The sequence below is a fragment of the Cuculus canorus genome, chromosome 5 (genome assembly GCF_017976375.1).
Source record: "Cuculus canorus isolate bCucCan1 chromosome 5, bCucCan1.pri, whole genome shotgun sequence".
NCBI classification, from domain to species: domain Eukaryota; kingdom Metazoa; phylum Chordata; class Aves; order Cuculiformes; family Cuculidae; genus Cuculus; species Cuculus canorus.
In genome coordinates, this window is record NC_071405.1 from 54431482 (window position 1) to 54456988 (window position 25507).

Genomic DNA, 25507 nt, shown 5'->3' on the forward strand with positions numbered 1-25507 from the left:
ACAGGAGCTATTTTAAACCATGATGCACCTTTGATATGTGATTGTCTGCAGAGAAGAGCTATATCAGCTACAACACTTCCTCCATAGTATTGTGGACTCAAACACGTCACTGTGAAAGTTTCAAATCTTTACAAAGTCCATGTTGTAAACTGGAGTGTGTGCAAAGCTGTAATTTCTGAAAGCTCAATTTCTTGAAGACCTTTGTACTAACCACTTTAAAAACTCTACCCTTGCTTTGTAGATATAGTTTGGCAGGTTGTTTAATGCCGTGTGACACAGCTGTTTGGAATTTAGCAAGATAAATGTTGAGGGGGATTTTTTTTGTGGTCGTTTTTATTGTTTTGTTTGTTTGTGTCTTCTCCCCCCAGTCATGACTCTTAATCCCTCACAACTATGTAGACTGACTAACAAACAACTTTATAGCAGAATTAGAGGGCTGGGTGGGTTGGGATTTTTTTGGCTGGTTCTTAAAGCTATGTTTTATGCTGGAAGACTCCTTGTGAACTTTCTTCTTTGAGCACTTCCCTTCTGTCCTTACGGAGCGGTGAGGCAGTGTTCGGCAATGCTGCTTCTGGATTACTTGGATTACTACTGCTCATTGCGTAGGTTTCCTTATTTGAAGGAGTGTCACTAGTTTCATTTCAGTGGCATGGATGTAACATTTCAATAACTGCTTGACACAAGGAATGCAGGAGGTGTCATGCCAGCTAATGAAGATTGAGCTGGCCTGCGCAGTAAACTTTGAACCAGCAATTCAATGTGTTTTCCCAGGTGTAGCGCTCTGCTTATGGGGGTGCTGGTCCAGGAAAGCCATCCTGAAAGTGTTCTCCAAAAAATCTGAATCCCATTTTACTGATGGCATATCAGATGAGTGCAAAGGAGCTGTCTTTGTAAATTAAAATGAAATTATGAAGGGGCGTGTGTGTGATATGCTGTGGTGGTGAGTTTTTTATTTTCCCCGAAGATCTGAATGTAAATCTGATCTCCGATTGCAGCTAAAAGAGCTGCCAGAAGATTTAATGCAATGGTTTGATAAGTGGTTAGCTCTTTTGGGAGGGAATAAATATCAATTTTCATAAAAGGTTTGATTTTTTTCATGTTTAAAAGAAAAAAGCTGATCTATTGAGGCAGTAGACTCTGCTGACCATAATGTCGTTTGAAACAAAATAATTGTTGATACAAAGCTGCAGACTTGCTTCGAGGTAGAAGTTTTAAGTACTCATACTTGCTAGGAATTCAGGATTTCTTTAAGAAGTGCCTGCCTTGCAGAAAACCATATGCAACAATCTAAATATGTAGAATTCTAATATAAAAAATACACAGTAATTAGTAGAACCTAGACATTTCATCAGGAATTATTATTTTGGTATTTTGCGTAAACTAAACTTAATTTTTAGTGCATGGCAGCTGTAAAGCAAATATATTCCCTTTAAAGGGGAAAAATACGGGAAAAGGATAGAACAGGAAAGTATGGGAGGCAGGGTAGGTAGGCTTTGTAGATTAGATTTAATATTCACAACATAGTAGTGTGTTGGCTACTCTGATGAAAACTTTGTAATAGTAACTTCGGGGGAGAAGGGATTATAGTTGTGACTTTCTTACTGAGAGTTTTTTGATGTTGGTTTGTACAGAAATAAAGAGGACGATTGTCCACCCCTGAGCTTTCCTGAATGTAAATGTGATGTTGTCTTTCACTTAACTGGATTGGTACTGTGGGTGGTTGGTTTTTTTTAGCTGACGAGTGCTTACTTTCCTCTGCCATTTTTAATTTAATGGGAGATGGAGATGAAAAAGCATGAATTCTCCTCGAGGCCAGAGTTCGCAGAGAGGCTTTTTTCCCTGTCTGTCTTTGCATGGGTTGCTGAGGGTTGCTGTTGGTCAGGGCAGTCCACCTCGGAAGCTGTGATGAAAGGGCACAGCGGAGCCGCTCTGGGCTTGCTGAAGACCTTTGTCCTCACTGTACAAAGCACATAGAGTACTAGCCCAAGCTCTTCTTTAACCCATAGACGCAGAAGTGGTATTGATTTGGAATTTAATTCAGGAATCGTTTTTGTATGTGGATGAAGGGAGTGAAATAAGACTATGAGAGCTCAGTGTTATTCTGCAGTGAAACTTTACCATTTAAGCGAGCTGGAAGTCTGGCCTTAACTTACGTTTTGCTAATAATATTAGGACTTAATTTTATACTTTGGTTACCTGAATTCTGGTGGAAAGGTTTTTTCCCACTTGCTTGTGGGATATTTCTCTGTGAGTGAATGCATTCAAAACACAACACTTTAGTTTGTGTTTAAATAGTAATTGATGTCGGGGGTGGGTATTTCCTGATAGTTAATGATAGTTTAGAAGAGTTAGTCATCATCAGGCAGGAAATACCAACACCAGATTAGATCGAGTTCAGTTATCTAGAAGATATTTCAGTGTCCATTTGAATGTGGTACATTGTCAGAGACATTGTGTTCATAATAGCATCTTGTTTTCGTGCTTAATTATAGAATAAGTAGTGGCATGTGGGTTTTGTGTGCTATAAATGTGTTGTCTTGGAGTCACTGCCTCTGCTGCTTCAGGTTTTGAGGAGTGATTAGACGGTGTTATCTAAACTCGACTTAAATTCTGTAACCGTAAGAATTGTTTCTATATTCTCAAATACAAGAATATTTGTTCTCTCCCCCCTTTGGCAACCACAATAGCTATCTGTGTAAATTTTACAGTATGCTTCAGTTTGGGATTGAAGCTGCAGCTTTTCAGGTTGATCAGTTTCTCTTCTGCTTTTGGAATGGGAATGATGATATTATGAATCCTCATGAAGTATTTTTTCCCTGCATGAGCCTTAGAGATTGTTTATTCATCAATGATGTTTACATCAATCTATGTTTTTTGATTTACAGGTGGACTTGGTGCATGTGTGTACTTTTTCCATGTTATTGACCGAAATTTTAGGCACCGAAATTAGAGAAAAGTGGTATTTTATTTTCTCCCCTTTCCCCTCCACAACTTTATAAAAATTGAAGAAGGGGTAATAGAGACTCTTTCCTACCACAACAAAAAGCATTCGAGACTTATGTTGGATTTTTACAGCAGTTAGTTGAACTTCTTTTCAAGGTGAATTACCAGTCTTTTGATAGGGTTAAGCAGATGCCATGATAAACTTTAGACCGCGATTTAAAACATCTTGAGAGATAAAATACCAGTAGGGCTGTGTAACATTTCCGTTTTAATCCCATTCAGGCTGATTAACTCAGTTCAGATAAAGATATGCCTCCTCCTTGCAGGAAAGGGTGCAGATGTGATAAAGCCTTTTGTACCAGCCAGTAAATTGAATGAGTCAAATAAACTGTATGTGGTGTGTGGAGTAGAAGGTGCATAATGGTCTTAATGGCTTTGGTTATGTAAAACCAGAAGAAGACAACCCCAGAATTGCTGATGATCTTCTACGTAATAAATGTATCTTGTTACTGTGTAGCTTGTGCATTTTTTCCTAAGCTGTTATTTCAACATTGAGAACTGTCTCAAGGGCCTGAAATTCCATATGTAATTTATCATCTCATATAATGCTGTTTGAAAGGACTTGTCTATTTTTTTTGTTCGTGAGTATGAATTCACGATGGTGTTACTCTTCCGTGGTTAAGTAGTCAGAAATTGGAACTTTTCCTAGTTGAACAAACGAACATTTGTTGGCAGAAATTAATTGTTCAATGTTAAGATTGGACTCTGAATCTTTATCTTAAACTAAGATTCAGGTCTTTAAATTAAAGCTTCTTACAAAAGATCAGATTTTATACAATTACAGGGAAAAAATAAAATCACTTCACTGGTCATAGCTCTACCGTTCTGCTGATTTGGCGCTGCATAATGCCCCAAGTGTGCGAAGACGATTAGTAACCCAGAAAAGTGCTCTTATCAAATAATTGCATGTGCAATGGAAAAGGGATGAAATATTCTGCAGAAAATATCTAGAAAAGGAGATATAATAATGAACTTCATCATACAGCAGTGTGTTTAGTAGGAGTGGTGATGGGTCTTTAGTGGATGACAGCAGTATGTTACTTCCTACATGGCTTTATGTATACAAGGGCCGATTTAAAATATTTCAGTCTGGATGTTACCCTGCTCCTTGCAAGTTGTTCTTACAAGTTTTCTTAGGTTATTGATGAGCACAGTTGGAGCTGGCTGAGCCTTGCACATGCCTTCAAGATGCACAGGGAAATGAGGCATCTTCTGTAGAGAGCAAGGAACTGGTGGGGACCTGTCCCACCCATGCAGTTGCTCAAGCTTTGCAGAAAAGGTGTGGTGTCACTGGAGGTCTCACTTGAGTTGTACCAAAGAAGAGGAGAGTTGCCGCCTGCTAAAAACTACAGATTTCCATTCGTAGTCACAAAAGGATGAACTTTATGAGCACATTAACTGCAGAACAAAAAAGGGGTTCAGTAGATTATATTTTTAATTTTAGGTAGACAGTGCTGCTTCTCGTGGAATGTAATAAATGACAGTCATGGTGTGCTAGTTTCTAGCGCAGGATATAACTGCTGCTTCTAATAGAGATGTCCTAATGTATTAGGATTGTAGTAATCTCTAGCAAAGTGTTTGCTTGGGAGTCAGGTGCCTCCAATACTCGTGCAAACCAGGAGAGCAGAGGATGTCTTCAGTTTGTGTGTACCACAGTGTCTTACAGATCTGAGTTAGGTACCTCAGATGTAGCCTCTGTTTTGACCCAAGGCCGCGTCTAGTCTGTTTAGGTTTCCCAGAAGTGTTTCAGTGTACTTGAACCGGAATAAGACTGTCCAGTTGCATGTCGCATCTGTGTACCCAATGTGAGGGGATTTGGGCAGCAAAGAGAATTTGATGGGAGTGCCGTGGGGTGGAGTGTACAGCAAAGCCTGTGTAACAGCCACAGTCTCACCTTATGCTCTCTCTTGCAGACGTTTACTTTTTTCATGGTCTGAATTTCAGAGAATTATGTTGTCGGGATTTGTTTGTGTGTGGCGTAGCTGGCCAGGTGTATGTGGGTAGTAATCAGTGGACTTCTTAAAACAATGGACATTTCTTTTAGACGGTAAGTTAAGTACTGTGGAAACCAACAACTTAATTCTATTGGTAAAAGTGGGTGTTCTGTAGGAGGTTTTTCTTTTCAAATCCGGGTTGGACTGGATTTGTATTATTAAATGGGGTATTTATTAGCACTTCTGATTGAGTGTATGTCATCATACCTAATTCAGTCAGTTCTGCTTTCTTTGATCATTTGAGTTACGTGTTTGTTCCCTGAACTGAGCTTTATAGCTTCCCTGTCATTTCTTAAAAAACGAATATCACTTTTTTTTTTTTACCTTGAGATTTTGTGACTTTTGAAATTTGAGAGATTCTATGAAAGATTGTAAATGAATTGTGAGGCATCCTCAGGAAGTTTATTCCTTTTTCAAATATGTGTCCTAATGTTGCCGAGGACATTGTGTAGAAGAACTTTTCAAGCTCTCTGAATTAATCTCTAGCAAAACCTTTACATTTAATGAGATCTTTAAATAATGTATATAATTGTACTTATAATGGGAATCTGTAACCACTTAATAGATTCAGAAAACTAATTACTAGTTACTGGTATGTTGAAACAGTTTGATCCTTTGAAATGTATTAAATTAATGCTGGGGAGGGTTTACATTGTATTTAGTAGATAAATTTCAATATTTCTCTAGTTTGAAGGTTTGAGCCTTTTGCTTTTAAACATCATACTCAATAAGCCAACCTATAATGCTATTGATATTCAGATTTCTACTCAAAATCTGTTTCACTTTGATGCCTGTCAGTGATTAGTAACCTTAAAAGCTAGGTAAGGTCCACTTAGCAATGGCTAAGTGAAGTAATGAAGTAATTTCTTTTTACTCATATTTTAGTTCTTATTTCCTTAATTTTTCCCTCGCAGACCTATGACATAATGTATAGTCAGTAATACTGACATGCATTGCCTGCTCTCATAATCTGTGGGCAACTGTATCTTCAAAAAGCAAATTGTTTCTTTTCTTCCCTGTTCCCAAAATAATTGTCTGAAGGAGAATTAGAGCCAGAGGACTCTGTTCTGATTTTCAGACTGCCCAGGGAGGTAGTTGAGTCACCATCCGTGGAGGTGTTTAAAAGGCGGATAGATGAGGTGCTTAAGGTATGATTCAGTAGTAGAGAGGTATGGTTGAAGTTAAAGACCTCAAAGGTCTTTTCCAACCTAGTGATTCTGTGATTCGATGATTTTGCATGGGTGTGAGCTTGGATTAACTTGATGTAATGTGCATCTACCTAGTATGCCTAGGTTTTACAGAAGTGTCCAGTCATCTTGCCTGGTTTATTGCAAGTCCCTTGGTCCCTTTTGGAGTCTCCCTTCAGAGAGGAGGGGAGCTCTGTCGAGAACTTTGCATGTTGTAGCTAATTTAGTTTTACCAACATAACCGTTTTTATGTGACATGATGTTATTACCCAGCAGGAAATACAGTCTCCTGTTGTGAACCTCAGGACTATCCAATGTTTTAGGAATGCTTTCTAACCTTCTGCCCAACACTAGGGAAATCAGTCTGTCAAATATCCCAGTCCTGCATGAGCCTGCCCCCCCCCCCCCCAAAACACTTACGAAACCCCCACCTGAACTGAAGTTAAAACTAATTAAGCTGCAAATACTGAAGCAGATTAAGTGTATATTCATTTAGGAATATGATCTTAAGCGTGGACAGATTTTATGTATGTTCTGTGAAGTTAATTTACTTGGTCATTCAAATCTTTCTGGGTCTTTTGCCTTATTAGTTAACAAAGGAGGAGGGAATTGGCTTATCTGCTCTGAACTGGTGCCTGAGATTTATCGTGTGCTGTTTGAAACTTAAAGATTAATCTTATTTATTCTAGATCAGGAATTAAAGAAGTTCTCTTAAATAAAATGTGTTCAGTCTGAGTCTGTTGTCAAGTTAGTTATGATTTTTCACTGCAGAAGCAGCATAGGAATGAAGTGGAGCAACTGCAAGTGTTACAGCCCCTCTCTAAGACAGAAAACATGGAAATGCTTCTTGCTGTAGATTTAGGCCTGCAGTACAAAACTCAGACTTCGGAGGAGGCTGCTGATGCTCCTCAGCCTAGCAGTGCATCACACGCATTTGTGTTTTGTCTCCATCCTTATGTCTTGTGTTACAGGGCAATATGCTACCCATTAATGTATTTTTTTTCACACAAATTTTGTCTTACCTAGAAGAGCTAGATTTAGTAACAGGATTTATGCATCAGTATGTAATTTATGGGGGAATTTCTGTAGCCTGAGTTCTTGATGTCTTTCACAGCCTTATCTCTGTTGCTCTGTTTTCGTGAGTTCAGAATGCGCAGCCACATGCCTTAAAGTCGGCCACTTCTTGAATCTCCTCTTCCTTATTTTCTATTGCTGAAATGTTATTCAATGTGCAATTAGTATTTCAGTTTCCTACATATGGCTCCGATTTCTTCCTATATCTGTAGAACTAGATATTTATAGCAAACCCGCCTAAATGTATTATTCCAGCAGTGAGAAACTGATTCAGTGCACATTGTGATTCCTCCTGCGACTGCGTCAGTGGCCAATCTGTTGCATTCCTGGGTGTGGTTGTGGGACAATCCAAGATAGCCTTGGTAATCTTGGCTTTGTTGTAGCAGCCTGTCACAGTTTAGAGGCTCACATTAGAGCTATGAAAAGTGTTTCATTCCAGACTGTGACGTTATTTTGTCACCTTCATCTTTAGTTCTTTTTTTGTAAGATTTGAGGGGGAGTAATAAGAAAGATCTGATGTAGTTCAGACTCAATAAATTTTTAAAATATTGTGAGTCATGGAAATCAAAATTTCTGTAGTTGTGGTTGCTTTTCAGTTTTGGGGTTTAGAATCCTGGGTATGCTGAATTCCATATTAATCTTTCTGCTATAGATTCAAGGTTAAGGAGTTTTCATCTTATAACCAGTAAGTCTACTTCCAGCCAGCATTACTGTGTTGTTTAATCTTGAGCAGCTTCTAAAATGCAAATTGACTGACCAAGGCAGGACTGAGCCATGACTTAAGGTTGAACACAGAAGGACTAAGTATGGGAAAGAAAAAGAGGGCTAGGCATGGAAAAAAGAACCCCACAGTAGCTGTCAGACATTGTGCATGGGGTGTAGCCATTTCTTGTGACATGGAACTCCCAATGGGCAACGTGAATATAAGCGTACTGGAAACTGTTGTCACTTAATAGTATTGGCATTGCTCAAACTCAAGACTGAAGACTTGGAAAGGCTAAGAAAATTCTGTTGGTTTGTATAGTCAGATACTGCGTGCTTCATAGAAATACTTCTATATAATCCCTATGTAAATAGTGATGGGGGTCAAATTCCAGTGGTCATTATTTCACAATAGAGGGAGGTGGGGAAAGGAGAAACTGATTTTTGCAAATGTAACCTCTTTCTTTGTAGAGTATTTTCTCATAGAAAGTGAGGGAGTGACAACAATATAAAAATTAAGAACTCTGAACTTGTTCAAATACTGCAGCACTCCTTAACAGGAAAGATGGAGTGATTAAACTAAGTTGTACTTGAAAATTCTGATGTTACTACTTTTGCAGCTTGATAAATTTCATTGAAGAAGCCTTATTTATGTGAAATACTGAGTGTAGATAGCTGACAACATGTTATTTAATATATGATTGACCTTTTGGGGTAATATTTGTGAGTTTATGAACTTTGTCTAATCACTGGAAAAAATCAGTTTGGCATAACTCCTAAATATGCTTGGTATGAAATTTGAGGAAAGGTGGTTTGTGGCTTCCAACAGCACTTTTTGAGGGTTGTAATTCAAATGACTATAGACACTTGCACAATTTTACTGTCACGAGGCTAAGTTGGCCAGAGAAACATATGTAATAGCTACTTGATTTATTCTCTTCCTAATTTGTACAAATTCTGCATTGCTGCCCTTTCGGAGTTGGAGTCCAATGTCTCCAGTCTCGATGCTGGGAACATTTTGATAAAATGCTTGTATTTAGAAGGAAAGACTTTTGTATAAATCCTTTCAGCATCTCCGTCTACAGTGGTAAGGTAGGCTGCTGCAAATGTCAAAAGAAACCATCTCTTAGAGAGAGGAGTTCTCCAATTCTTGTCTGTGAACCCCTTCCTTTTCTGGAAAATAATACTGCTGGAGTAGAACACTGCCTTTGGTAGCAGTAGTTTGTTTCTTTTGTGCCGCTCTAGAAAGCTGCAGGTAAGATGCTGCTGTGTAGATGATCTCGGGAGGTGGAGTTTGAGCTCTGAAGAAACAGAAAAAACTATAAGCAGATTAGAAAGATGGCACTGCAATATAGGTAAGTGGCACCTTCACTTTCTTTGAAGTGAAATCTGTCCTTTAAGGAAGTGTGAGGTATTTGCACTCAGCATGCGCTAGGATATGCATGCAGAGAGACCCTACCCATTCTACCCTTTGGCTTGTTGGTGCTTTGTTGATGCATATTTGCATTGCAAGACACTAGTTGCCATCGGTTAACCAGGGCTGGAGATTGCTAAAGCTGCTGGAACAACTGTGCACTTTGAATGAGCTTTCTGAGTTCTACCATGTGCTCTAATGTTTTCTAGCCAAGTGAAACGTGGTTTTGGTAATCTCTAAGGGACATAAGTGAAGCTTGGTCCCTCAGTGTTTGTGGTCAAGATCTACTCTCGTGGAATTGACCAGCAAGAAGGGATTATGCCAGCATCTTAGGACATCTGATTTTCCTAGAGTGGAATAAGCTGATTTTCTATCTCAATTCACTACCTATGTCCTCAACTCACTGTTTGCAACCCCTGTTCCTACAAATGTAGTAAATAAGATGAAATTTAATGTATGTGAAGGAATTGTAGGTTAATTGAGGAACGTGTAATTCCTTCCCTGTGAAGGAAGTTGTCCCACATATAATTTTAATGACATTCCAAATGGTGGTATCCATATCCATATTACCAGTGTTGTGTATGCTGCCTATATGGAGTGGTTTTGCTACAGTCACCTGCCAGAATATCTGAGTTTATTCAAGGTGCTGCTTGAATCTGTGGACCCTGTGGCTAGTCGCTGGTGAGGATAGCACAGTTGTGACTTGTGTGGTTGTGTGAATCTGGCAGCACAATATCCAATATCCTTTGCATTGAGTACCTGTCATACCTGCCCTGCTGCTGGGTGCCCTTTGTAACATTGCAGGCATTTTTAGACTCTTCCTCTTCATCCTGTCTTCTGCTTCCAAGTTGCCACCCCAGGAATTAGCTGTTTTTTGTGGAAGTAAGGTGATGTTTTGCTGTCTTGGTATGGAGAACCAGGATGTAGCATTTCATTTACCAGCCTGGGCAGCAGCAGCACCACGATTTCCTACTTGCCCAGACTGTAGTGCTCATACTGCTTCTATGGCAAACTCATTCATACCAGGAGTGAAATTTGTTGCTTGCCACTGCAGTTGTCCATCAGCAGGTAATGCACAATGTGGCAGTGGTAGACTCTGAGTATGTTATTTGAAGGAAACGCCTGTGAGTGATGATTTGGTGAGTTTGACCTGCAGCTTGCTCTGTGCTCTGTCTAGTTTTGAGGAATGACTTGTAGCAGCGTCCTGTACTGCAGACATGGAAAGGCTGTCAGCGAGTATAGGATTTCAGGGTTATTGAGCGATATTTCTGTCTCTGCTGAGCTTGAAGCTTCATTGATTGCTCTCATGAATGTGAGGCCCAGTGAGAATGAAGACAATTTTCCTGGTTGTTTCCTGTTTGACTTTTCTTGTTCCTTTGCCAAGTGATTTAAAGTTAGGAAGATGACAGCTAGTGTATGATCCAAGAGGCTGCTGCAGCCGTGTGGTTTTCCGGCATGTGTCACTTGTGGGTAATGCACTTTTTGGCACACTGTGCCACCACACTCTGTGCTGTAGTAGATCATTATAGCTGCTTTACTATAGTGAACAGCTGGTTTAGAAGCCTGGGAGACATCTGTGAACTTCACAGTTTCAGCCTGGCAGGTCATTCAGGCAGACCGGGGTGCTCCCGATGGCTGTTGCCACTGTTCTCAGCAGCCCTGCCTGTGATCTGGCTTACTCATAGAATCAGAAAATTGTTTGGGTGGAAAAGACCTTTGAGATCATAGAGTCCAACCCTCCCTGTCCACTATTAAAAACTGTATCCCTGAGCACCTTATCTACCTGTCTTTTAAATGCCTTCAGGGAATGGGACTCAGTTGCCTCCCTGGACAGCCTTACCAGTGCCTGATAACCCTTTTGGTGAAGGAATTTTTCATTATGTCTAATCTAACCCTCCCCTGGTGCAACTTGAGGCCATTTCCTCTTGTCCTATCACTTGTTACTTGGGAGAAGAGACCATCACCCACCTCTCAGGTATTTTCACCTACCTTTCAGGTAGTTGTAGACAGTGATAAGGTCCCCGCTTATGGGTAGCCTGATCTCCTTCTGGGAGAACATGACCTGCTGCGTGGCTGTGGGATAGGTTTAACAATCCAAAAGAGATGGAAGCATGATTCCATGTATAATAAATGGGATCCTATTTTGCTTAAGATAATGGGAGAAGTGAGAGAGGTAATTTTTTATACCAGTAACTTAACTAATGTCATGACAGCTTTAGGGATCTATATTGTCTGTACATACTGCTGTAGTTCTGTGTGATGTTGATACTGGACTTTCTTGATGTATTTGGACAACAGTGATAAGAAAGCAAAGGGCTTGATTTGTTTGAATAATGAACATCTTTTATCTTTTTGTTCCTATCTCAGCTGGCATCTTATTTTAAATAAAGTTAATGGATGCTCAGTTGCAGTACAATATTGTAATATTTCTGTAGCTCTTACCTGGCCCTAGCTGACAAAATCTGCTTTACAAGTGTCTTGAGATATTTCTGACTTAATTCAGAACATATTGCTTGTAATTATTCTTTCATTTGAAGCTTTTGCTGAAATAAAAGGCCCTTTTTTGTGCGTTTCTGGTGCTTTTCTCAAGTTGACTATTTATTTGCAGATCAGGGCTAAAATAAACACAGCAGTTTACTATCTCTTAGGTGAGAGAACTGTTCATGAGTAATGGCAAAACAGGAGTTTTGTGAACGTGAATATTTATGGGATTTCAATTCTCTTGGATGAAGATTATAATCTCAGCTCGTTGTACAGATGAACTGGGACCCTGAAAGGCAGACCTAGCCTTTTGAGATGTGTATCTTAGCTTTGTCTTTTGAATGTGTGTTTGCTCAACTGGTAAACTGCTGTTGGTTAAACTTCATCTCACTAGTAAGTGTTCTGTGTCTTGCTGCACTAAGAGTATGGGAACACTTTTGATCTTAATTTCTAGACATTACAGACAATTTTAGTGAAGGTTGTTTATTATTACAGGAAGGTTATTTTAAACTGTTGGTATTAGAAAGCACATTGTGGCCTTTTCTTAAAATCCATTTTGAGATTTGAGTACAACTTGTGAGGAAAACACACGTGCAAGGGCTTGTTCTGGCCTTTAATGCATGTTTGTTTATAGTACTTGTCTGTATTGTAGCAGAAATTCCATGCTGATCTTGAAACAGATAATAAAACCTGTATGCTGAGCCATGGGATTCATACAGGGAAGAGAAAGCTAACAGGAAAAAGTTGAATTAAGATCCCAATATTTTATGACCAGGAAGGTGGTACAGTAAGGCTCAATCCATTATATTCTAAACCAAAGACTTGGCTTGTGTGCTAAGTTACTTTAGATTTAATTTTGACAGGAAGACGAAATGCTGATGTGACTGCCTGCAGTGCAGTTATTAGGTAAAGCAGTTTTACTAGTTTGGAACAGTCTGTCTCAGATAATGAAATGACTTTTCCCCCCCCCCCCCCCGTGCTAAAGGATGTTACGTTGGACAAACTGGTTTAAGTGTTGTCTGCAGGCTGGCATTAAGATCTTCTTGTCGTTCTGGAAAGACTGAGTATTTTGACTAGGTTGACTTGAACATATTGCTTCCATTTCTCGATTAATGTTTCTTTAAAAAAAATCATATTAGTCATGGAGGAGTTTTTTTGTAATTATTAATTTGATATTACGCAAAGAGGGTGGAAACAGTAGGTTTGGATGTCCGAGTTATTTATCTAGAGAAATATATTTTCATTATTAGGAATACTTAGATAAGTAGGTTTGTATAACTGAACTCTTTTTGCTCTCCACAGAGTCTAATGGGAGTATAAGTAACCAGTTTGAGTGTGAGCCCCTGGACTTGGAGACGTCTCGAGTTGAATGTGATGATTCTCACTGACCATGTAATTGTGGATTCACAGTATATTATTGCTGATCAGCAATAATGTGTTGCTAATTGCAGTGAGCTTAATGAAACGTGGTGGCTTCTGTGAAAGGAAATGTGTGAGAGATTACGATCAGTATTTCAAAAAATAGTGCCTGTGAGATTTTGTAGCAATAAAATTCCTATCTACTGCCTCCATAAAGACAAACATTACTGTCCTAAGCAAAAGGATTTACATGCCAAGCAATGGGAAGAGGGAGTAGGGAGGGAAGTATGCATCTGTTTATAAAAGCTAATCTGAAAAACTTGACTTGGAGTTCTTCCAAAAAAACTTCAGACCTTAAATGCACTCTGATTGATTTGTCTTTTTATACTTTACTTTTTATTTGGACCAGAAATATCCCTCACCTAGAATCCTTCCCAATTCCATTGAGATCCCGCCCCTTCCCTCCTCCCCCCATAACCCCAACCGATAATATTCAAACATTGAAATCAGTAAGATAAAAGGTTTTGGCATCACTCTGAGAAACCCTAGGTCTGTTGCCACAAACAAAGGAAGATCCAGGCAAGTTGGTAAGCTGGCACAATGGTGTAATAATTTCAGATTGTGGGGTTGTTCTTTGAGAAGCACTTGAAATAATCTAAAAATCCATTGGCTTTTGTACAGGGAGGAAAGGGTGTAAATTCTCAGATGAAACCTTTTTTAGCCCAAATTAGACTTGACTTTATTATCTCTCTGTCTTTCTTCAGCACATGGGTACATAATTTTTTATATGTCCGTGGTCTCAGGGTTATAGCTTTGAGAGGAACTTTTAAGAAAAATACTATTGCAGAACCCGAGGGAAAATAAATGTATTTCAGTAACCAAGTTAATGTTTGCTTGTTGTTGTTGTTGTATGAACATTATGTTCTGGGAACCGATTCTATGATGCTTGGGTTTGGGGAATGTTTTGCAAAAAATTATATAGATTGAAATTTTACAAAGCCAAATACTTTTAGAAGACATGATCTCTTTAGTTATGTTTCTGTATACAGTTTTCAAAATCACTGCGTAAGCGTGCCACTGAAGTTATGCTTGTGTCTTCTTAAGGCTTTGCAGTAAGCAGGCGTGGGAAACATTAGGCACAAAATGAGGTTTTATGTGCTGTGTAATCATGAGGAATACTGGTTGTGTATATACAAAATTGTACCAGAAAGCTGGAATTGTGTTAGCGCCCTGTTCATACACCTCTCATAGGGACTATGGTGACAGATTCCTTAAACTTGTTGTGCGTTCTTCTGTGAGTGATAAAACATTTGGCTTGTAGTAGATTCTAGGGAGGATGCAGAATATTTTTAAAGGTGTTCAGCTGGTGAGGGAGTTCAGAAAACATTACATCCTGTGCGCTGTAAAAGAATTTATAGTTTGTATCTGACATCATTAATCTTGCTTCTGACTTGATTGCATTTGTGTAAAGCAAACAGATCTGGGAAATAATCCTGTTAGTTCCCGGTAATGTTTTGCAAAGTGGTATTATGAGAAAAGAGTTACAGGACAACTCAAAACATGCACTGGACAGGTGTACAAATGTTAACATTAATTTCTAATATAGTAAATAAATTTTTCTTCACAGAAATATTCTTATGTTCTTACAAATCAACCACAGTTGCTATGCTGGACACCAGACTGACTCCTCTAAGAAGATTCCATCCATCTTTTATGTGAAAGTGAAGTTTTCTGTGTTGCTAGGCTTGTTGAGAGAGGATCAAATGATTTTTCTGATGTTCTGACAGCCAGAAAAAGCTATCTTTTCTCTAGCCTCATTTTTATTATCAAAACCTGCCATTTTCACAAAAGCTTGATGCAAAGCCTTCACGATTTCACTTTGAGTTTTAAAATAATATTAAAAATGCCTTTTCTGGCACTCACTGTTCTCCTTGTGTTGGCTGCAGTCAGAAGTGTGGCTGATTTAGTGTGAACAAACTGAAGAAAACACATAGATAAAAGGACCTTAATTATATTTATCTACCTGTTCGAGGGTGGTAGTGAGTATCTTACACTGCCACATAACAGCTACCAAGCAATGAATGACTGCAGTGCTTGGGCCCACTGCAGAAATCATAGAATCTTGGGTTGAAAAAGACCTCCAAGATCATCAGGTCCAATTGTGAACCCAACATTGCGAAGTCCACCACTGAACCATGTCCCTAAGCATCACATATACGAGTCTTTTAAATACCTCCAGGGACAGTGATTCCACCACTTCCCTGGGCAGCCTGTTCCAATTCTTGACAACCCTTTCAGTGAAAAAATTTTTCCTGATGTTTGATCTAAACCTCCCCTGGCGCAACTTGAGCCATTTCTGCTTGTTCTGTTGCTTATTACCTGGGAAAGAGACCAACACCCACTTCACTACGACCTCCTTTCAGGTAGTTGTAGAGGGTGATAAGGTCTCCCCTCAGCCTCCTTTTGTCCAGGCTAAACAACTCCAGTTCCCTCAGCTGCTCCCCATAGTGCTTGTACTCTGGACTCTTCCTCAGCTTTGTTGCCCTTCTCTGGGCATGCTCCAGTGCCTCAGAATCCTCCTTGTACTATAAGACCTCAAACTGCACACAGCATCATTAGTGCTGAGGAAGGGGACAATTCACTTCCTTACTGCTGCTGGCCACACCATTTCTGATAGAAGCCAGGATGTTGTTGACCTTCTTGGTCACCTGTGCATACTGCTGGCTCATGTTCAGCTGACCGCTAGCCAGTACCCCCAGGTCCTTTTCTGCCAGGCAGCTTTCCAGCCGCTCTTACGTATGCAACACTACAGGGGTTGTTGTGCCACAAGTGCAGGACCTGACACTTACCCTTGTTGAACCCCATACAGTTGACTTCAGCCCCTTGATCCAGCCTGTCCAGATCCCTCTCTAGAGCCGTTCCTTCCCTCAAGCAGATCAGCCTTGTGTGTATCTAAATGGTGTAGCAGTTTACTAGCCATTTCCTCTTGGGTTATAGGGGCTCCATTTTGCTCTGCATCCTATCTTCCAGCTAGGGGTGCTGGGTGCCTGGAGAACAGTTGGCCTTACTGTTGAAGACTGAGGCAAAGAAGGTATTCAGTAACCTCAGGCTTTTCTTCATCCTTTGTGATTGTGTTACCCCCCGCATCCACGAAAGGATGGAGATCCATCTTAGCCCTCCCTTAGCTGCTTCTGTATTTATAGAAACATTTCTTTTTGTCTTTTACTGCAATGTCCAGGTTAAATTCTAGTTAGGATTTAGCCTTTCTAATATTCTCTCTGCGTAACCTCAAAATAACAGTTGTCTGCCCTTTCTTCCAAAGGTCATAAACTCTCCTTTTTTTTTCCTGGGTTGAGGTTGTAATGGTATAACAAGGAGTCGTCTATCATCTTGTGAATATATGAGCTGCTTTTTCCTCACACATATTTCATGGCATCCTAGGCTAACTTTCATTTTCTAGTTGACACGGACTAGCGCACACCTGGCTTGTTGTCACAGTAATTCAGATTTTGTGAACTATCTGGAACGTACAAATTCATGTGCTGGTTTTCATTTAAATGGCTTGAGCTATGGAAACTTCCGCTGCTGTGGGCTTGGGAAAGGCGGGTCCGTACCGGATGTAGAGAGCAAATTCTTGCTGGTCCTGGTGTTCTGGATGCTAATAACTGTGATGCTGTGACAGCTGTAACACAGGGGTTTGGCCAGTTGAATCAGTGGTGAAATGAGACCAACTTTGAGTTGTGCTGGTTTGCAGCAAGGGCTCTGTAGCACAGCAGTTCTCTCTGATGTAGTCAGTGTTGGATGCTAGGGAAGAGTATAAGGTTAAAGCAGACAAGAAATAAGTCTTCTCAGGTGTTTAGATTGGACTGAGTGATTCCCTAAATGGGAGGCTGCACCTCCACTGTAGGTTTTAATATCCTTTGGAAATTTTGATAAAATAATTAAACTTATCTTTTTTTACCCTTTTACATTTTTTATTTGTGAAACATCCTGGGGCAAGGAATTGTGCAAGTTGATTGCGTGTCATATGAAAAATACTTTTATTTTGAAACTTGGACTGCTAGAGAGTTCCATCATTGCTCCCCCATTTCTACAATGTAAGAGTTGGGACAATCATCATTCCATGTTGATGTTCTGACACTTGTGATACCATAATTTTTGTAGCTCTCCCCACCAGCAAATTGCTTTTCTGAGATAATGACCTCTGATATATCTAATCTGTCGCTGAACAGAAGCTGTGATGTAGTCCTAATTATCCCTGTTACCCTTCTGCACCTTTTCGTTTCGTTTCAGAAAGGGTCTATTAACTACAAAAACTGTGATATTGAAGCTGAGTGCAGCCTGGCCTTATGTTGTAGCATCTTACTGGTTTTGCTCTGCTGCTTTCGTAATAATTCTTACTACTGTTTATTTATTTGATAGTTAAATTTTTAGAGGACTAAACATCTGACTTATAATCTTTCCTAAACAGTAGGAGTAGCTGAATTAATATTTATCATTATTTATATTCTCTTACCCTTCTTCCGTGTGCTTTTCTCTGCTGTTTTTATCACAGTATAATTTCTTCTTGTGGGATCCTGTTGTATCTCTACAACCAGTTTAATTTAGTCTACTCCAGAATATTTTCCATCAGTTGTAAACAGTCACTTAACTATTTGCTTTTGGGAGCATATATGAATAAAACAAAACCCACTGTTTCCAGTAGAGAACCCTGTGTAACTCCCCATTCTGCATCCAAGTATGCTTTTATTCTTGTGGATTTACCTAGTGTGATTTACTAGTTTATACCCAAATTCTACTTGCAGTCAGACCTGGCAGCACTACTATGCATTCCCACTGAAGACTTCTCATAAAGCTGATAGAAATTTACAGTTTGTTGTTCCAAATACTTCCCAAAAGTGAGCCATGCAGGATGGTGCACTTGGATGTCTAAGGTTGCTGTGTGCTGCTGGATCAATTGTCCAAAATGCTGTGGCTTTTGTTTTTGTGTTGTGTGGCGGCTGTCTGTGAGACACTGTGTGAAGCTTCAGTATGAATATGTTTTTTTAATCTTACTGAAATAGATCCTCCAAATAATCTGTTTTAAATTGCATGTTGGTCCTGAAATGTGTGCTCTGGATCCATATCTTATTTGTCTGCTGTTTCTGCTCTCACTCAAGATCTAGAACCAAAACTGCAGTGTATGTTCGTGCGTTTCTGAACTTGCACTAAGTAGGTCAATACACAAAGGTATGATTGATTGATTTATGTTTGACCTTTTCTGCTCCTAAGCAGCAGATGTTTGCTGTACTGGGTAAAATTCCTTGTCTGTTCAAACACTGATTATTTGGTTATAAAACACTCACAGGTCTTGCTGACTGAGGTAGCTCCAATGTAAAAGACCTACATTTGTGACCAATTTACCAATGAAATATGCTTATTTTATGTGCAAAAGTAATTTTATTTTAATTTTGAAAATGCATTTATTTTGAGGTTTGACATACTTCGAGCTTTGACATACTTCAAGCTTTGCTTTTTGGATTTGGGTGATAAAAGGAAATTTTTCCACTGTTTCAACCTATTCTGTATTTTCTTTTCTAAATTCAACATGTATTTGTAAGCATATCTTTTAAACCCAAGATGTTCATGTTTGAAAACTGTTGTCCAAGATTTAGCTGCCTAAATGTAAATGATTCACTTGGAAGTGGTGTGACTTGGTTAGTTAAAATTCTTCACGTGTGCAGATGAGCTGCAGAGCAGAATTGCTTGAACTGCTTTCCATAAGGTCCAGCTAGTGTTTCTTTAGAAAACTTTTGCTTATTTGGGGTTATTATAGGTAGTATAATTCAACTCGCTTTGTATCATATAGAGTGTTTAGATCTACTTTTCACTAGAGGCTGACAGTCATTACAAGGTATTTTTAGAGTGAGCTTATAAAACAAGGGAATTACTCCCTCGCACCCCTGCACTTAAACGTTTTAGCATACTGTACGGGACTGTAGAGTGTGCGGTCGCTGTGGAGTCTCATGAATTGGGACATTTGCTTTAGAATAGTTATTGATGGAGAAAATGAGGCTTTCTTTTATTTGCTGAACTTCACAGACTTTGGAGAGGCAAGCGAGGCTCTGACTGCTGGAAAGAGCATTGCACGTCTTTAGGAATAACTTCTGCCTTGCAGTGATCAAACTGGTTATTTTTCTGACGGTTTAGGAGTCTGAGTGTGGTTGCTGTGCTGGTACTTCCGTTTCATACTGTTGTGGAATACCAAATGCTGCATTCAATTGCTGCAGTCTGGGGATATTTATGTTTTAAGAGTCTGGCGTATTTTACAAAATTCTAAGCTTCAGGACAGGACTTCTGGTAGCTGAATGTTTTAGCCACGTATTTGTTAACAGTGTATTAGAGGTACAGCTCATGATTTCATTTCCTGATATTTCATAAGCTGTCTGCAATTTTTTTTTTAACTCTGGTGTTAGCCAGTAAGATGTTGCTCTCATAACAACACTTCTTCCCCCACTTCTTCCAACCTCATTCATATAGAATTTTTAAGGGCTCTGGAAACAGCAGTGGAGTGCTCACATGATCAGCTATCTTAGCTCAGGTATGAGACAGCAAGAAATGTGATGGATATGAGAGGAGATCTGGTACTTCTCATCTTATGATGACAATGCACCACAAATTCCAAGAACACTGTCAAAGAAATTTATGTTATGGTTACAGCTCTGACCTCTTTGGTCTTATAGGAAGAGTTTAGGGTTGCCATTTCTGCTGTATTTTCAAAGTATTTAAATATTATTTTCAGCTGGAAGGTGAATTTTCTACAGTCAATATGCTTGTTTCAGTAGACTATTTATTATGTATCCAACACTATTTTTCTGCAACAAGGTAAATCCCCTTAATTTCAATTCTAAGTAACAATAACAGCAGCAACAACAAAATCGCTGGACAAATGAACTCATGCTTCACGTTTATGTGTATTTTGATGTCTTAGAATGCCTACTTGTAGTATTGTATTATTGGATCTTAATTGGGTAATGAAAGGGTAAATGGGTTGGAAAGCTGTGTGGTGAATAATGCGGTTAGTCATACTGTATTGCGTAAGCAGGACGGTTAACATTTTAGCGGGCATGCTCATATGGTTACTTGCCTTCGTTTGCTTCAGTGTGACAATGCTGGATTTAATTAGATTTTATGGGATCTAAACTTACAAAAAGCCTCAGAGTTCTGCATTCAAAATCTGACACATGGAGTGACCTTTTCTTCCTTAGACGATAAGGGTACTCTGTGTTCTTGTGCTGGTGAATAATTGCAGAGAAGCTGTTGCAGGGTAATTGCAACAAGTTTTGGCTAACCTTTACAGTAGGCTTGGAGAGATAGGGCATTACATGTTTTTGTACTGTGTTAAGTGGGAGAGGAGGGGAAACAGTTTGTTCAGCAGCAATGCTTAATAAGGATTTTTCAGAGAAGTAAAACTCCATTCTGGCAGCTTCGTAATAGACAGGGACAGACTACTTACCTTGGCAGAAATTGCCTTGCTTTCCTAGCTTGCTTCTTTCTATAAGTGAAATATTCTTACTTTATCATAAATTTAGTGATGCAAATTGTGTATTATAAAGCAAGTAGACAAATGTTTTGGACCACTTTGTTTGTGCTTGTACTGCAGGTAAGCCTGCCAAAACCAAATCTTGTCCCAAGAAAATGGCTGGAAACAAGCTTATTTCCTTGCTGATGTTGTAGTGTACTGGTTATAGCGAAGATTTACAATAATGTTGAAGTGTCAACAGTGAACTGAGTTTTAGAGGAAAAAGCAACATGGAATATAGAAGTGAGGGTTGTTTGTATTTCCTGGTGTGGACACTTGTGGATATTGTAATAAATTTCAAGTTCTTGATGATGCTAAGGAGATGGCTCTTAGACGTGACTCTTTGGACAGTTGTGACCAGGTCATACTTGCTCAAGAGCTCCAAGCCACAGAGTTTTCTGAGGATAGAAATCTTCATGGCTGTGCAGAGGAATGTTTCTGGAGTATTTCCCTAGTAAGTAGGTTAGGCAGACACTTTTTTTTTTTCAATGAGATTAGGATAATTTGCATGTCCTCTTAGGTCGGAAGTATCAGATAACTTTGGCAGGAAAATGCATCTTTATTCAGAAAGCTTTGATATTGAGAAATGCCTGGTATTTCTTAGACAAAAAAAAAAACTTATTACAGATGGATGAACTTGTTGCTCTGGGTTTCGGGCTCTGTTTGGCTAGGTCCTTCTTTTATTAGCAATATTAGGTGCGTTTCTCTAGAAAAGAGCACACAGGAGCCAATAGTTGTGCAGCTGCTCCTACCTGACCTGTGTGTGGCCAGCAGGCAATAGAGGTGTGAATAAGACTTTTTTAGTGATCCCTATAACACGTTGTTCTTAAATTTAAATTTCTCTGCTGTTTGAAATGCATACTTCTAGGAATTTTACTGATGTGTTAGTTTGGTCTGCTCCTTGCGGCTCAGGCTTGCAGGAGGACTTGTTCAGTAAAGCAGGAGGGTGGCACCAGGGAATGTGTGTGGTGTGTGTTCCATTCTGTGCCCTGGCTACTCTCTATTTGTTGCAGGCTGCAGAGAGTACTTTGCCATTATTTGACTCATGACTATATTTTTTTATAACTTGGTAAAGTAAATAGTAAACAGTATTCAATTCTGAACGAAAACAGAAAGTAATCCAAAACCCTCTGAATGGCTTTAAAAAACTGCCTGAACTGAAGACTTAAAATCAGGTTTTTATCCTTTTCCATTGCAAACAAAAGAGATACCACATAATTGAATACAGGTTAAATAACCTTTTTCAAGGCTAGAGTTCAGAACGGAGGTAAAAATGAGTTTGTGCTGGTTTTTTTTGTCCTCGGTGTTGAAACTGTAAGTGGTTGCTTAGACGTGAAATTTGTAGTACCTTTAACCTAAAATCTAAGCGCTTAAATTTGTGAATACAGTTCAGGTATCAATACTGTCCTTCTGCCCCTGCAGATTCGGTAGTTTGGATCACCTTGTGCCAACAACTACTATGCAAGAAACATTTATGCAAAATGTAAATGAGCTGCTTTTCTGAAGGCATGGGTGCGTGGGTCGACTCCTGCTAAGCTCCGAATTTGCATCGTTAGCTCCCACCTGATATACATACAGTTCATGTGAAAGTTTACCCATCTCCCTCTGAAGGATAAATTGCTGGCTTGTGCTTACTGAAGGGTAAATGTGTACACATTCGTACAGCAGAGCAGCTAACAAGATATGAATTCAAATGCTAGTTTATCTTGCAGTGATTTGTTCTGCAGCCATAACCTGATGATGGCAATGAAGCCAAGAGTGCTTCAACATGCATTTTTCTCCACGACTGTGTTGTTTCTGGCCCTGTGCTGCCCCTGAGTTTTCACTGGTATGGGTTAAAATGATGCCTCTTCAGGTGGTCAAAAGAATAGTGGTGCCAAAGCTCTCCTTAGATTGGTTTTGGAGCTGCTTTTTCAAATTATCAAAAATATATCAATTTGCATAAAAATGAGTGGCAACAAAACTTTATAGACTCACTAGGTAAATAAATTCTGTGTTTTCTGTGCCTTTTGTAGGTACTTGTGTGGTACTTTGGGAACTGATCTAACGTTGTAATCTCTTAGTTTGCAGAAGTCATAGAGGTTTTCCTGTTTGTGTTGGTTTGGGTGTTTGTTGTTTTTTTTTTCTTTCCCAGTGGGCATGACCATTCAGATGTCAAGCTGTCTGTAAGTAGCCTTCTGGTAGAGATAACCTTGAAGTGACTCTGCTTCCTCATTTCTCCAGAAGATCTCAGTGCTTTCAGCCCTTGTTCTCAGTTTGTCCCTGATATAACCCTATGTTTTGTGCTTTAGTTAGATTTTGAGTTTCCCATCTTAGCTTTTCACCAGCTGTATCTTCAAATGCTGTTTTATGTTGTCCCCTCTTCAGGCCCAAGCTGGACTCGGGGTTGTAAAAGTGAAAAGGAAATAGTGTTTTGCTGGTTTGGTTTGATGTTTTTTGTTTTGTTTTGCTTTGTTTTTTGTTTTTTTTAAATTGGTTGCTAAATGTAAAAAAAAAAAAATGAAGGACAGATAACTTTCAGCCTACTTAATCCCAAAACAGATTATAAAACTTCTAGTGGATACCATCACGCTGTCAGTTTAGTAGAAAATACCCTGCCAGCTTGTTGCTGCCTAGGCTGGTGTGTGTCATCGTGTCAGCAAGTACGCTGCACTTGTTTGGAAGTATGAAGTGCACTGCAAAGAATTCAAGTGGAAGACATTCACTCATTTTTCTCTAGAGTTCCTGCATGGGGATTTTGAGGTTCAGACAAAATTAGTAGAAATTTCAGCACTTAATTGCAGGAATGCATGTGATTTTCTCATGAATCCTTAAATATGCAGCCTGTGTAAATCATTTTACTTAAACCTTTTCCATCAGATGGCAATTCTAGTTATATTGGGCTGATATGCATGTTACCAGCAAATTAGATGTTTACAGGGTAACTATTTTGCAACCTACTTGAAACAGTCTGACATCTTGGAAAATCAGAATGTGGCAATTGGAGAAAGCTCTCTGGTTGCCTGACCAGAAATGAATCTTGTAATTTGTCAGCATTTATATTAAATAGAATAAGCTATTCTTAAACCACTCGTTGACAATATGGCCTCAAAATTAGAATATGTAGGAAAATGAGTTTGGCTTCCAGTGAAACTTTTGAGGAAAAATCCATTTCAGATTCTCGTAGGAAGTATAGTTGAGGAACTCTCATTCTCATCCTCCCCTGTGGATGGAGATTCCTGGTCAGAATACATCTCTGATATGGTACCAGTCTCATGGGCAAAAGCAGTGCTTCCTAGAAGTCCAAGGAAATGCTCACGTAAAGAAATGTTATGATAAGGCAATTAGACTGATTTCACAAGAAGTACAGTGGCTGCATGCTGTTCTTGGTTCTTGTTTTGTTACTTAATGAAGCTTTTGAGATGACCTTGAAAACTCTTCCTCAAGTTGTTTTTACGTTTCTAGTTTTGAAATTTCTCCAAAGTGTTTTTTTAATCGGTTATACTCGGAATACAGGCAGATAAGCCTTCCTGTGTCTCTTTGCATCAGTTTAAGTGTCTTTTGCCCTTTTTGGCTGAAGGGAGTATCTCTGCTTGTTTCTCAGTCACTGGAGTGGGAGGCTGGGCAGGTGGGCTTTAAGCTCTGCACTGACCAGGCTCCTGAGCACCAAAGCAGCCGGAGCAGCAGTTTTGCTCATTGTGCCATGGCATCGCCAGTCTTCAGCAGGTACAAGAGTGGGTGTCTGTCCTTGTGAGCTGAGGCGCCCTGTGGAGATGTGCTTCAACAAGTATTAACATCACTACACTTAAATTTTCCTGTTCTAGTGATGATAGTGGTGTTTTCTTTATCCATGGGCATATCTTTAAATTATTACTTATTTAACTATATTGCTTTTAATAGCTTATGGAAAGATGGAAGATTCTGTAGAAATGAGCCAATGCTATGATTTGATTTACCTAATTTACAGCTCAAAGAGAAAAGTAACAGTTGTGGAAGGAGGGTTTCAGGAGTCAGTGACAAAGCTCACAACTTTGTTACTTGGAATGGCTAAAATGTGTCATGAAATGTAAAAAAAAAAAAAAAAAAAAATTAAAATTTGCTGATCAGGGTTGTTGGGCAATGATTTTCTGTAATGCCTTTAATTTCAGACTCTTGTTCACCTTTGAAATTGTTGCATTTTTAATATAGTATTCTTAACTGTGAGATACCACAAACATGATCATGTTGATTTTTCTCACCTATGTCTAATAGTTTTAACTGGAATACACTACTTCCTTTTGGGGTTTAAGGTAGTATTTAAACTGCTTTTAAAAGCTGCTTTCATTCGTAGACTGCCTATTAACACCCATTAACACCTATATTGTGTAGCTTAGTAAATAGAATGGGAAATAAACATATATAATCCAGTTAGTTTGTTGCCTTGCATTGTGCGGCATCTTTTTTTCTATCAAAATGAGACGTCATGGTTATCAGAAGACTTCTTTTTTTCAGGAAAGAGCATCAATATCTCAAGAAGTCTTTCAGCATGTTTTCCATATTCCCCATGTTGTATCCATATGATTTTACTTCTGTGGCTAAATATTGAGTCTTTTTATTAGCAGTACTTTCTCTGGTAGCTTCTTGGTTATTTGTAGTTTGAAGGTGGTAAAGGAGAACATATGTAAAGTATAGATTGGCTTGTATATAGATACCGATACAAAATCATGTATAAAAAGCATCTAATTCTAGGCTTTGGAAGTGTAATTACAAAAAC

The 25507-nt window shown here is 39.1% G+C and overlaps 1 protein-coding gene across 10 annotated transcripts in view; it reads left to right on the forward strand.

Moving 5' to 3' along the window:
* The window catches only part of NUMB (NUMB endocytic adaptor protein), a 99179-nt gene that overhangs the window by 39865 nt on the left and 33807 nt on the right, over positions 1-25507 (forward strand). The window lies entirely within an intron of this gene.